The sequence below is a fragment of the Macrobrachium nipponense genome, chromosome 18, assembly GCF_015104395.2.
Source record: "Macrobrachium nipponense isolate FS-2020 chromosome 18, ASM1510439v2, whole genome shotgun sequence".
NCBI classification, from domain to species: Eukaryota; Metazoa; Arthropoda; class Malacostraca; order Decapoda; family Palaemonidae; genus Macrobrachium; species Macrobrachium nipponense.
This window is the reverse complement of record NC_087211.1, coordinates 29,618,933-29,632,960: the sequence shown is the minus strand read 5'-3', so window position 1 is coordinate 29,632,960 and position 14,028 is coordinate 29,618,933. Positions and strand designations below refer to the sequence as shown.

General features: G+C 36.6%; 1 protein-coding gene across 2 annotated transcripts in view; it reads right to left on the bottom strand.

Annotated features, from left to right (window-relative positions):
• Positions 1-8,964, bottom strand: part of LOC135196946 (uncharacterized) — a 124,793-nt gene extending 115,829 nt beyond the window's left edge. For both annotated transcript variants that reach the window (XM_064223793.1, XM_064223792.1), the window contains exon 1: positions 8,749-8,964. The gene's annotated coding sequence lies outside the window, so the exon portion shown is untranslated. The remainder of the gene's footprint in view (positions 1-8,748) is intronic.
• Positions 8,965-14,028: the final 5,064 nt, after the last annotated feature.

Below are 14,028 nucleotides of genomic sequence, written 5' to 3'. Positions count from 1 at the left end.
CCTTAACACAGCAACCTTGATACAAGGCACAAATACAGAGAGGGACCAACCCCCTATGTCATTTCTCCTAACACCATGCCAGCTACGGAAATAGGACCAACAGAAATACGTACAGTCTTCAAACACCGTCTCAATCTCTTACAGGTAATGAAACACAAACACCAACTTTAACCCCCAAAAGGTACTCTGCAGAATAGCGGACAACAAACCATGCCTTAACGCCAGAGAGGTCACTACGGCTCGGACTTCGTGTGCCTTGACTTTCAACATGGGATATTCTTCTTTGTGGACATGAGAATGTGTTTTAAAATCTTTCCTCTTCCTCCGGACCGAGAATATTAGCCAAACTCTTAAGTGTGATGGAGCGGGGCCAAAGTTTCAAAGGGTTTTTGTTCTTGGCTAGGAAATTCAACATCAACGGGCAGACTGCATCCCCTTGAGAGAAGCCAACTCTTTTCTCCATAGCATGGAGTTCGCTAACAGGTCTTGCCAAAGCTAATGCTATCAAGAATAATGTCTTCTTGGTTAGCTTCGTCATCAAAGACCACATCAATTCAAAAGAGGAACTCAAAAGCTACTTGAGCACTACGTCAAGGTTCCAAGGCACTGAATCTTTTGAGCAATTAGAAGTTTTGAAAGACTTAATCAAGTCCGAAAGGTCACTATTATTAGGCAGGTCAATGCCTCTGTGTTTAAATACAGAAGCTAACTTCACCCTGTGATCCTTAATCTTCGAGGGAGCCAAGCGTCTAGATACTCTTAGGAAAAGAAGAGTCTGCTATCTGGCTTATAGAGGTCTCAGAAGAAGACTTTATTCTCCTTACACCTTCCTCTAAACACTCCCCAATTGGATTGGTAGTGTCTGTTAAAAGCTCTTCTACACTTAGCGATAGCTTCCAAAGCTTTTCTCGAAAAGCCTTTTGCTCTGACAAGGCTCCTGACAATCTGTAGCCTGTCAGGGCCAGAGCAGACAACCCTTGATGGAACCTTGCAAAATGCAGTTGTCTGAATAGCGACTTCTTGGATGGCAGGAGTCTCAGAAAATCTACAAGTAGACTGAGATCTGGAAACAATTCCTTTCTTGGCCAGAATGGTGCTACAAGAGTGAGAGACACATTCTGATGAAAGCGGACTTTGTTCAGAACTTGCCTTATCAGCCCGAATGGAGGAAAGGCGTATGCGTCCAGTCCAAACCAGTCCAGCAGCATTACGTTGATGGACCATGCTAGAGGATCTGGAACTGGAGAGCAAAATAGAGGGAGTTGATTGTTGCTGGAAGTGGTGAATAGATTTATTGCCGGTTTTCCCCATACCTTCCAAAGGTCGAGGCAAACCTTGGAATCAACAGTCATTCCAATGGAAGAACCTATTGACCTCAACTCAATTCGTCTGCCAAAACGTTCATCCTCTCCTGGACAAACCAAGAAATTAGAGACACTTACTTCCTTTCTGCCCATAAAAGGAGGTCCCTTGCTTTCTCGTAAAGGGAGAGAGTGTGTGTCCCCCCTTGCTTCTGAATGGAGTTGTCTACATGCACTGCCACTGCTTTCCCTGTGATCTGGTGAACGAAAGCTTGCAGACCCAGATGGACAGCTAGTAACTCCTTTACTTTGATGTGAAGGGAACTCTGCTCCATCAACCATATTCCCGACACTTTCATCTCTCCTAAGACTGCTCCCCAACCTACGTCGGAAGTGCCAGAAAAGAACTGTAGGGTTGGGTAGAGAGGAAGAAGAGAAATGCCTTCCGAGAGCCAACATGCTAGACCCTTTTTGATCTCCTTCATGATGTCGAACACCTTTGAGTCCGGTTGAGACTTCCTGCACCATGATGCCTTCATGAAGAATTGAAGGGGTTGCATAAATAACCTTCCGAGTCTTACAAACTTCTCTACCAATGATAAAGTGCCCAGAAGACTCATCCACTGAAGAGCGAACAAGATTGACAGTTCAGGAACTCCTAAACTACCTGAATCCAGGGCTGAACTCTTTCCGGGTAGAGAAAAGCCCGAAAAGCTTGAGTATTGAGTCATTCCCAAATATAGAACTTTCTGAGTCAGAATCAGTTTTGATATCTTCTCAATGAGAATCCCTAATGAGCAAGTCAAACAAAGAGTCCTCTCTAGATCCTTCATGCACTGGCTTTCCGATGAGGAGTGGAAAAGCCAGTCATCTACGCAAAGTGCCACATTGATATTCAGGAGATGTAGCCACTTCCCTACAGGAGCCAAAACTTGGGTAAATACCTGAGTAGCCATCGAAAGACAGAAAAACAGCGCTCGAAATTGGAATATTTTGCCCATGAAAACAAACCAGAGAAATTTCCTTGATTCCTGATGAATCAGAATATGGAAATAAACATCTTGCATGTCCAAGGAGACCATGCAGTCTCCTTGGCGAAGTGATGCTAGGACCAAGTGGGTTGTTTCCATATTGAACTTTGTTTTCGAGACAAACAAGTTCAGAGCCCTCACATCCAACACGGGTCCCTGATGCTTTGGGGACTACAAAAAGGTGGTAGTAAAACCTTGGAGATGATTTGTTGATTACTAACTCTATTGCCACCTTCTCCAAGCCCAGAAAGTAAGCCAACAATACGATTGGCACATTTGAGAGGAGGAGGAGCAGCTTTGAAAGGAAAGGAGTAACTGAGGTGAAGAACCTGGACCACCCAAGGGTCTGCCCCTCTGCAATTCCACTCCTCACAAAACAGGTGCAACCTATCGGAGCATGAAGCATAGTAATATTACTTGGAGGAAGACTCAGAAGCAGATTTTGTCGTGGATTTGGAAGGTGGGCGCAGGTTTGAGCGAGGTCTGACGAAGGGCCTTGTTCTACCTCCACGAAAAGGCTGCTGCAAAGGAGAGGAAGATTTGTTAGGAGTCACAGAGGAGGCTTTCACTCGCTTAGTCGACTTGGCCAACAGATCATTTTTCGACTTTTTCTCTAAAGCAGAAAGAATAGCATTAACCATTTCCTCCGGAAATAAGTGTTGCTTATCTAATGGCTAGAAAAGCAAAGCCACTTCTGGAAAGAAGTTACTCCTTTCATGACGAAGGAGCACCAAAGTTGTCTCTTCTTGAGCATCCCTAACAGATCTGTCGGCACACGAAAGAACCCCTAACCAATACTACATCACATCTTCTGGAATAGAGGGGCAATCCTCAATCTTCAAACCAAGAGCTCCAACTATCCAGTCAGAAAACTCATAATTTCCAGGACCTTAAAGAGGTTCTTGGCCAAATGGTCTAATTTGGACAAAGAAAAGAACACCTTCACCGCCGAAAACGCTGCTCTGCAATTAGCGCCGAAAAAACCGGAGAAGTCCCCCTGGGAGGAGGCAGAAACTCCCATGGAAGGAGCTTCTCTTGTCACATAGAAATGGTATCTCTTGTTGATAAACTTTGATGGTAGAAAAGCAAAAGAAGCCTTGCCTGACTCTCTCAGTTGATAACCAGTCTTCCACAATACAGAGACTTCTTCGAAGGCTTTGACTAAACTAACTTGGGAAGCAAAGGGTCCACATGCTTCCTTCTCATCAATATTTTGCTTGTGTAGCAAAGCTAAAAATCGTACCTCGGAAAACTTGTATATATATTCACTCGTAGGTCAAGGTACCACTGTATGTATAACATATAGCTATACTATATATATATATATATATATAATATATATATATATAGGATATATAATATATATATAGTATATATATATATTATATATATATATATATATATTATATATATATAATATATATATATATATATATATATATATATATATATATATATACAGGCAGTCCCCAGGTTACGACGGCTCCGGCTTACGACGTTCCGAGGTTACGACGCTTTTTCTTAAATATTCATTTAAAAATCCACCCTGGGTTACGACGTTATGACGCTGACGCTTCCGACGCTCTGAGTTAACGATGCTTTTAATAAACGCATACTATGATAAAAATCCTTTATAGTTTAGCACAGTATATTAATAAAAATAAGTTTCTGGTTAGATTACAACAAAAATTTTGAGGTTATGATGATTTTCGACACTTCTTATGTCGTATTTTTCTATGTTTTTTAGTGACGCCTCATATGCGGAACTAGTTTCCGAGCAAATGAATACATACTAGCTTGTGATGCGCAAAGTTTATAACAGTCCCAAAGCGCAAATAATGAAAAAATCATTGCTTGTTTCCAGTAATAATAACAAAACAAAGTTTCTGGTTAGATTACAACGCAAATTCCAAGTATCCAAAGAGAGACATTATCCAGTAATTTGATCAGAGAGAGGAGAGAGAGAGGAGAGAGAGAGCAGAGAGAGAGAGAGAGAGAGAGAGGCGTCTTGGGAAATGAGATCATTTGCCAATGGTCTTGGGGATTGACGTGACGTTTATTTTCTGAACAGATAGGACAGAGAAGTGTTCGTTTCATTAAACGGCCTCTGACTCATGCCAGTAAATGTTTTGTTGATACTAATATATAAGCCTATTTAAAGATACGTTTACTTTAATTAGTCTATATGATACGTAAATAGTAATCAACTGTTCTTGTAGCCATCAAGATTTGGCAAAATCACTCCAGGTTGTACATAAAACTTCAAGATGTAGTATCACCAGAGGATTACATAGTTTTTACCTTCAAGAACCAGCATTTTTTTTTATAAAATAACTCCAGGTTGTACATAAAACTACAGGAAACAACATGTAGTGTAACCAAAGGATTACAAGTAAGGTTTTTATAACTTTTTATTAGTTTAAGACATTTTTCCAACGTCGTTCCGGCTTAACGACGATTTTCGGGTTACGACGCGTCTTAAGAACGGAACCCCCATCGTAACCCGGGGACTGCCTGTATATAATATATAATATATATGTATATATATATAATGTGTGTAGTATTTTTATTGCATCACCTTGATTCATGTACAAGCATTAAGCAACAATTATCCTTTAATATATAAATAAAGACAAATTTCCAGAAGGAAACAAATAACGGAGTTGTGCAAGGCCTTTCAACTTCTTGTCCATTACTTAGCAGACTTAGGAAATATAAATATAAGTTTACAAAGAAAGCAGGTGTAAATGACTGATGGGAGCTACAAAGGAACACAATATGTACCTGGAATCCAAGACAACTGAAGAATTAGTATACCTACCGAAAAGGGTTAAGAGGATTTACAAAACATCAGCCCCAACAGCTCAGAAGCAGGGACAAGATGATCAAAAGATTATACAGAGGGTGACTGACCAGCAAAAAATCTTATGCTTAAAAGTACCTCAATAATCCTCCATTTGGTAAACAATAACAATTTTTGCAATGCAAAAATTTTTACAAAAAAACATTAAACATATATGAATACACAGAAAATGTATATAACGTAACATGCCAGGACTAATTTTGTATTGTAGATTAATCTAGATATGTATTTGTCAAAACTGCAAATTCCACCCAAATCCTATCAGTTTCCAGCTCAGACAAAATCATACCCTTCTAAAGAATGTAGTATATTATATATATAGTTACACACACACCACACACACATATATATATATATAATATATATATATATATTATAATATATATATATATCGATATATATATATATATTATATATATATATATTATATATATATATAGATAATATTATAAATTATATATCTATATATATATATATAATGGCTATATATTAAATATATAATATATATATATATTATATATGATGGCAGTCCTGTTTATAGGCATTTCTAAGGGAATATGATCTAACCAGAATTACCTTTACCAAATCCAGCATTAGATGGTAAGATGCAGAATGAGGGTCATTATCAGTTTCCAGCTCAGCCCAAATCATACTCTTCTATGACTAATGTATATATATATCTATATATATATATATATATATATATATATATATATATATATATATGTATATATATATATACATGTATATATATACCTATACATAAAATATATATACTAATATATATATATATATATATATATATATATATATATATCCTCTATATATATATGTATATCTGAATAATTAATAATAAAAGGAGCCCATAAGATGTCAAAATATAGGAAGAAAGTACTATATTTCTTTACCTACCTGAAGAGAGAGACAGCAGTCTCTGAAATATAGTACTGTCTTTCTATATTTTGGTGTTTTTATGGACACCTTTATTTAGATGGAACTCTGTTGTGATAGAACATTTTTACCAGTCAATAGATATATGTATATATATATAATAGATATATATTATATATAGATATATATAATATAGATATATATTAGATATATATAAGATATTAATATAATTTATATCGATCGGATAGATAGGATAGATATAGATATAGATTATATATATAATATATTATATATCTATATATATATATATATATAATATATATATATAATAGATGGTATTATTATAGATAGATATATATATATATATATATATATATACATATATCTAATAAAAGGAGCCCATAAAAATGCCAAAATATAGAGAGAAAATACCTGAAGAGAGAGAGACAGCAGTCTCTTAAATATAGTATTTTCTCCATATTTAGGCATTTCTGTGGGCTCCTTTTATTAGATGGAATTCTGTTGTAACAACATTTTTACCAGTCATATATATATATATATATATATATATATATATATATATATATATGTGTGTGTGTGTGTGTGTAACTATATATATATACTACATTCTATAGAAGGGTATGAATATATATATAATAATAATATTATAATAATAATATAATTTATTATATATATATAGTATATATATATTATATATATATATATATATATATATATATAAATATATGTATAGTATATAGTATTATATGCAGTGGAACTGTGATGCCAATAATTCAGGATGCGATAAAGAATAAATGCAATAATACATTAACTTGTTTTCAATAGTTCCATATACTGTTCAGCTGAATTCAAATATTTCTGGAAAGAACAACAGTTTTATAGTACTGTATACAAATATTACACAAATATATACAAAATGATATCTTTAATTTACTTAAAATGAAAGAATATTTTCTAAAATGGAAGGAAAAGAGTGATGTAGTTAAATGTAAAATATATGGCTAGATCTTTTCCGTGATTTCAGGGGGGGGAGGCAAGTGGCCCCTCGTACCTCTATGTGCAGGCATCCATGCCTACCATAGCTCTGACCCTTCACGCAATATTCGGTATTTCTACAGGCAAGGAACGTAACCGCGGATACGACATCCACTAGAGATTGGGGCATCCAATGTATTTCGCTGTGTTTGGTACTGGCCCCTGGGGGTTAATTACAGTCGTCCAAATAAATATTACTTAAAATTCTTGTTCAGGAGGTAAAACTGCATAGAAAAACCGCAACTGCCATAGTCTATGCTGCCGCGGATAAGTACCCTAGATCTACCCAATATTCATCCCAAATTTAAATTTGAGACATACCTAGTGCAATAGTGTAGTTGACTTGAGTCCACACAAGCTATCATTACTTATATTTAAAATGATTTGTTCAGCAATTTGAGATAACCACTTCCAAAGTATACATAAACTTAATAGGAATGCTTAGACCAATAAATTAATAGCATAACAGGGTTAAGCCTCTATAAAATGTGTTTTTTTTTTTTACATTCTGAATGTAGACTAGTATGCAAACATCTTGACATGAAATGAATCATTGAAAAAAAAATTTGTAGAATAATAACTTTATTAGCATACATATTATTTTCTGTTTTCACCTAACTAGTTAATTGTATCAAATAGTATGCATGGAATTCATTTGGGTCTGGATGGGGTCACTTGGCCTTGATTCGGTCTAATAGGCTTACTGGCCTGACCAGAGAGAAGCCAAAATCGTCCTATGAGTGTCACTGGTTGAGTCTAAAAAATAGCTACCCATCAGTGCCATTTAGCTACAGACCGACACTCACGGTCAAATTGGCATGATGCATAAGAAGAGCCTAGAAAATGGCATCGCTGCCTTTCACGTTGAAAATAAATCTGAGAAACGTATGCCATGCTGCAAGAACTGTATACCCGAATGTTATTACCTACTAGCTAATAATTAAGGAAGACCATATTCTAACATTTCGGGATATGGTGAACAACTTTTATTCGCACATTTTTATACATTACAACTACAACTTTTATTCGCAAATCTTTATACTACATAGGGCTAGTAAGGACTTCATCAGACAATACTAGGTCGATAGGATAGCTAATTAAATTATGATGGTTAGGATTGGCTGTATATTCTGCATCTGTATGGTATAGGTAGGTATCCCCAATTGCCACTTGAAGACAACTTCGCCCTTCACACAACAGTAGGAGGTACTACTACTTGGTTTTTATTATTAGTGCCAATTACTCATGTACCATTGACTATACTTTGCTCAACGTTTACCCTTTGCCTTCGTTGTATCTAATAATCTCTGCTGTACAGAATAGCTAGGTAGGTAGCTTTCGGTGTTCGCCCACCCGAGCCCTGGTTACCCACAAAGGAACACTGCCCCATAATTGTTTGGCCCAACTTGAGTGTTGGGAGGTACGAAGCGAAAAACCTAGCATATATTTGCAAACATTTAGTTAAACTACATGAAAATAGCCATGGAAATCATCTTTCCCAGAGAACTGCACTTGGTTAATATTTGCCCTCACTTTCAAGTTAGCATAGGTACTACTACTACACACAGACTACCATCGAAGTCGCTCAAGGAGTTTGACAACTTACCGACTTAGCACAAGATACCCATGGAAGTTATGTACGATATCCCAATTTGAATCTTCGTTCCTTTAACTAAAATCGCTTGGCATTGACGCCTGTTCAATAAACACACTCAATTCAGGACCAATTAAAGGTCTCTGTAACAGTCATAGAGTCACAAAGTCTTACTTTTCGGAGATACACAGATATGCTCACAACAAACACTTACAGGCAACTGAAAACGAAAGATTTCCGCGGCGCGGCTTCCAGTGCATTGTGAACTGTTTTCGGGTGTTCGGAAAACATATTGTACGTCACCAACACATTTAATCTTTTTTCTCATCTTAGATCACATTTTTGCGATTCATCGACAGTAATTTATCATTCGAATTCATATTCATACATAGCTAATGAAAAATAACGTTTGCTTTTCTTGTAATGCAACCATTCAAATTTGTGTGTAACATCGTACGTTTGTCCACTTCGAGAGAGACGTTGTTACTCCATGCGAATCAGTTTACAAAGCAACATTTCCCTATGTTATTCGATATCCATTGCGTAAAATTACTTATAAAAGTTTATAGCTATTAGAAACTTACAAAAACTCATTAGGTGACAGTAATAATGTACCTGCGATGAAATTCCCTCGATTTCCATTCACCTGATGTATATTATTTTATCAGAATAGTTTGTTCCCCCATTTTCCTGTAGAAACCTAATGATATATGATTTGCAGAACATTTCTGATAATTTTACACTTTCTTTTGAATGAAAGTCAACTTATTTCCCTTCATATTGCTGATTCTCTACATAGTTTACCAAGATATGTTATTAACTATTCGCCGTGTTAAGCCCCTTTAACAAATTGCACGACGAGACATAATTACAAATTGATTCGTATGCTGTGCAATGAAGAATTTGTGAATTTCTTGTTTGTAAAGCAAGAACTACTACAGTAACGTGGGACCACCGCCAAAACTAACAAATATGCCTTTTAAGCCATTTTGTTCATTTTACTCATAAGAAACCAGATCGGGAAGCTGTTGAAATAACGGACTGTTTTTATCACTTCCTAATGATGCCTATATTATTACAAGTGTCAAGAGGTCGCCCCACCCACGTTTCATCTAAAGTTTGGCAGTCATAGTCCAGGCAAATTATATACGAAAAAAAGAAAGAATGTGGGAAAAAATCATTGTTTTTCTATATATTTGGCGGAAATACGCCTCAAGGGTCATTAAACAAAGATCTAAAGAGTTCCCCTACGTAGGGTGGGTGCAACTCCCCCTTTATTTGGGGGAACCCCCTTCAGAGAGTAGCTTACCGGATATTTACCGATTTTTCTCCAAAACGGTGCGCCATACGGATAGAAGGTGTAAGGTTAGGGTAGAAAATTCTGACCTCTTTGCTCTAGTTCCGACGCAAGTTAGCCCGAGATTAGAGGACGCATTTTCGTCGAAACAAGAGAGAAAAGTAAAAGATAGAAAATAAAAAATGAATAAAGAAATAATAATAATTCATACTTCGTTCAATAACTCTTAAATTTCTCATTCCTCGTTAGAATACAATATAGATGGCATTTTAGAGTGAAATTCCTCTTTCATTTGGTATCTTTGTTCTCATATATATTATTGTATTTTTTTCGGAAACAAAGCGTAAGTAGAAGACCCATGTTCTACCATAAATAAAAGAAACAAAAGTATCACAGTAAAACAAATAATTTCTTTTGAAAATTACTAATGAGTGAATTGGGGTGTATTTGTGTTAAGTATACATGTTAGCAATAATGTAAATTTATACAATAGCATGATTTGCATTGACTCATTTGCACACCACTCCTTTGTTTTTCAAAGATGGTGAGCTACAGGTAAACCCAAGACCCGTTTATTCAAAACGCTTTCAGTGAAGCCTCTTCCATGAGCGATGCACCCCATATAATACTCTTCATATTTTTCATCAATTTTGTTCTATTGTCATATCTGACCATAGGCACCATACACCACACCAATACATTTCTGAACGTCGAATGGTAAAGTACCCATCTGCCGTAAGTTTTTTTTTAACTCATTACGTGGCATGTTGCAAGAGTCCATATCTTGGAGATAGAGCTGGCAAGATTTGGCATATTGTACATGCCCAGTGGAATAGAAAATGGGCAACATGGCTGTTATGCAGTAAATGAAGCTTCCAGTTTCCCATGCGCTCTACTTCAGTGAAATGCAGTGAAACATCCACTTTACTCCCCCATTGAATGAAAAGTTCCTTTGACAGTTAAGGCTTTAATATTAAAGTCAGCATTACCAAAACATTGACACAATTAATCTCCTTCTACGTCTGGTTTCCAAACAGTGCGATACTGGAATGATGATGGTTTTTAGAGCCAAGTTTCCGAGAAAAAAAAACACGGCAGCCAAACTAAGCATTATAGAAGACAAAAATGATCTTGGACGTGTTGGGCAATTATTGCATGGGCAATTGCTGTACTACATTTCTTTGTTGGTTTTTCCTTTTCATTATTTTCATCCTTTTGAATAACTGGGTCTGAAAATTCACGCAACGTTTCAGGAACTATATCTTCAGCATTCTTCATACAGTCTCCAACATTTGGATAATCTGTGGTATTGTAAGGATTTGTTTTTATGTCCTCCCGAACTATTGTTAATGCCGTTTTTACGATTCTTAATCTTTCATCTTCTTCACTTTTTTCTCTCTATATACCAGGTATTGATCAATTTTAGTCCAGAGCCACGAAAACAAGGTACTGTTGGTCTTTTCTTCATTTGAAAAAGTTTTACTTAGTCTCCGTATGCCTTCATAAACGGATGAGCTTTCTGGCATATTTTCTTCAAGATTTCTCATTCAATCATGTAAAGTTTTTCAAAAGTGCTGTAAGTGTACTATTTATCCTTTGGACGCGCCGCCCCCCCCCCCCCCCCCCCCCCCGCCCCCCCCCCCCCCCCCCCCCGCCGGCCCCCACCCTTTCAAAGATGATGATGTCGTGAAAAACAAAAAATGTGTAGCACACTTCATGATCAAGTGTTTTTTTCAGCAACAAGACATAATTATTATGACACTTAAGTCGTTTGGATATTTTTTCACCCCACTCATCATCTTTTCTTTGTTTACCAGTCTGAAATTTTCTCTTTTAAATACAGAATTCAAACTTCCCAAATAGTTTAGCGTTTGAGCGCATTCTTTTCCTCTTCTGAAGCAACATCACCACAGAACAAGCAGTTACTTTTGAAAATAATATCCATGCCTGTATATCTTGCGCACTTCAATAGTGTCAGCATTCTTGGCATTTCTAAATTAACGTCTTTTCGGATTGCATTAAGATGTCGCAAATTATGGATGCCTTGTTGGGTCTTCAAAATATCACCTTCACTTCATGTCTTATGGCTGCAAAGACACATATCTTTTACGCCATAGTCAATTTTTTTACTCACTTCTGAAAATCATTCCATTCATCCCTAAAAGATAAACATGATAAGAAATAAAAATTTACAAAGTATAATTTTATCTACAGGTTTTTTCCTTTTAAACCTTATAATGTGAAATAAATAGATATGAATTTCTAGGAATTTGCAACTTTTTGTTTATTTGTTTCTTTTGCGCCAATAATTTAACATTTAGAGGAAAACAAAGTCACTAGATGAAAGAGGAATCTTCATTCTACAATGTCGTCTACATAGTTTTTTTTTTTTTTTTTTTTTTTTTTTTTTTTTTTTTTTTTTTTTTTTACAAGAAATGAGTGGTTTGAGAGTAAATGTAAGAGCGAAATGCATACCTTTTATCTGTGCGGCGCACCGTTTTGGAGAACAATCGGTAAATATGCAAAAAGCCACCCTCCAAAGAGGGGTTTCCTCCACAAAAAGGGGGTTGCACCCCCTAACGAAGGGGAACTCTTTAGATCTTTGTTTTGTGACCCCTTGAGGAGTATTTCTACCAAATATAAATACTTAATCATTTTTTCCTTCAAAATGCTAATTTGCCTGGACTACTAGTCAGCAAACTAAAAGATAAAGCTGGCCATACGCCAGTAGGGTTCTTGTTCCTGAACAGCCTGTAGTGGGGAAATGAGAAGCTTCAAGTTAGAGTAAAGTTCGCAACCAATCCTTCCACGGATTCAGTTTCCATTACCCTAAATGACACTTCATATTACCCCAGATTTAGGCAAATTACCCTAAATGCTGAGAAAATTCATGTACACGTGCAAATAGTGTTATATTCACACATTGGATAAATTGGGTGAAGGCATAAGAATGAAATGCGTCAAATATCAGTAGGACATATACTTAATCCCGAAGCACCAATGTAAATAGGCATACACAAGCTGCTATGCATGCAAAATTCTTTAGAAAAGAAACAACACTATTGCAAGACTAAACACTGGTAACTCCTGCTGAAGTCGACCAGAAAGTCTCATATAGTTATAATGGTGATAAAACCACTGCAACATGTTTTAGGTCATTTAAGCTTCCTTTACTTGAATACTGTTCTCCTGTATAGATGTCTGCTTCTACCAAATATTTATCTCTTTTGGATAGAGCTCGTGGTGGTAGGTTTCCGTTTCCTAAAATGAGCAGTCATGACCTATCACTTTTTCATAAGTTGTATTTTGATACTTTGATACAGATCTTTCACATTCAAAAGCGATCCCTGGTCCCTTTTTCCTTCCGAGAGCAACCAGTGTGAGGACCAGAGATTAAGACAGGTAGCTGGGAACTGATGATTTATTTACTTGTTGTTGTTGTTTTAGATTAAGCTGGCTTTATGCCAGCACGGGCTCTTGCTCAAGAGCAGCCCGTAGGGATTTATTTACAGACGAACTGGGTTGACATAGACAGGTGCGGACGGATAAGTAGTGAGTCTCGCACCGCGAACAGAAATGACTCTGAGACAGTAAATTTGTGTTTTCTTACAGACATACATTTAGATATATTAAGGCGTACAAATAATGGAATTGCATGTGTTATACATCGGCGGAAAGGCCGCGGAACGCTCTATCGGACGGAAGTAAGAACAACGCGACTTGATGATTGTGTTCGATGAAAATAGGGAAAAGGCGTTGTCCTTACACCAGATTCGCCGAACAGCAGCACCATCACAGTAAATGTACCTCGCTTTCGAACTTTCCAGTTCCAGAGGTCATTTATTCCTCACGCTGTTGGACTGTGGAACAGTCACTTCCCTGAGGAATGCGTGCAATAGCAACTTCAGAAGTTCAAGCGAAGATACAATGCATTACTACCCTAATGTTGTTCTTGAATTTTAATCCATTTTCATCTATTTAGTAATGTATTTTTT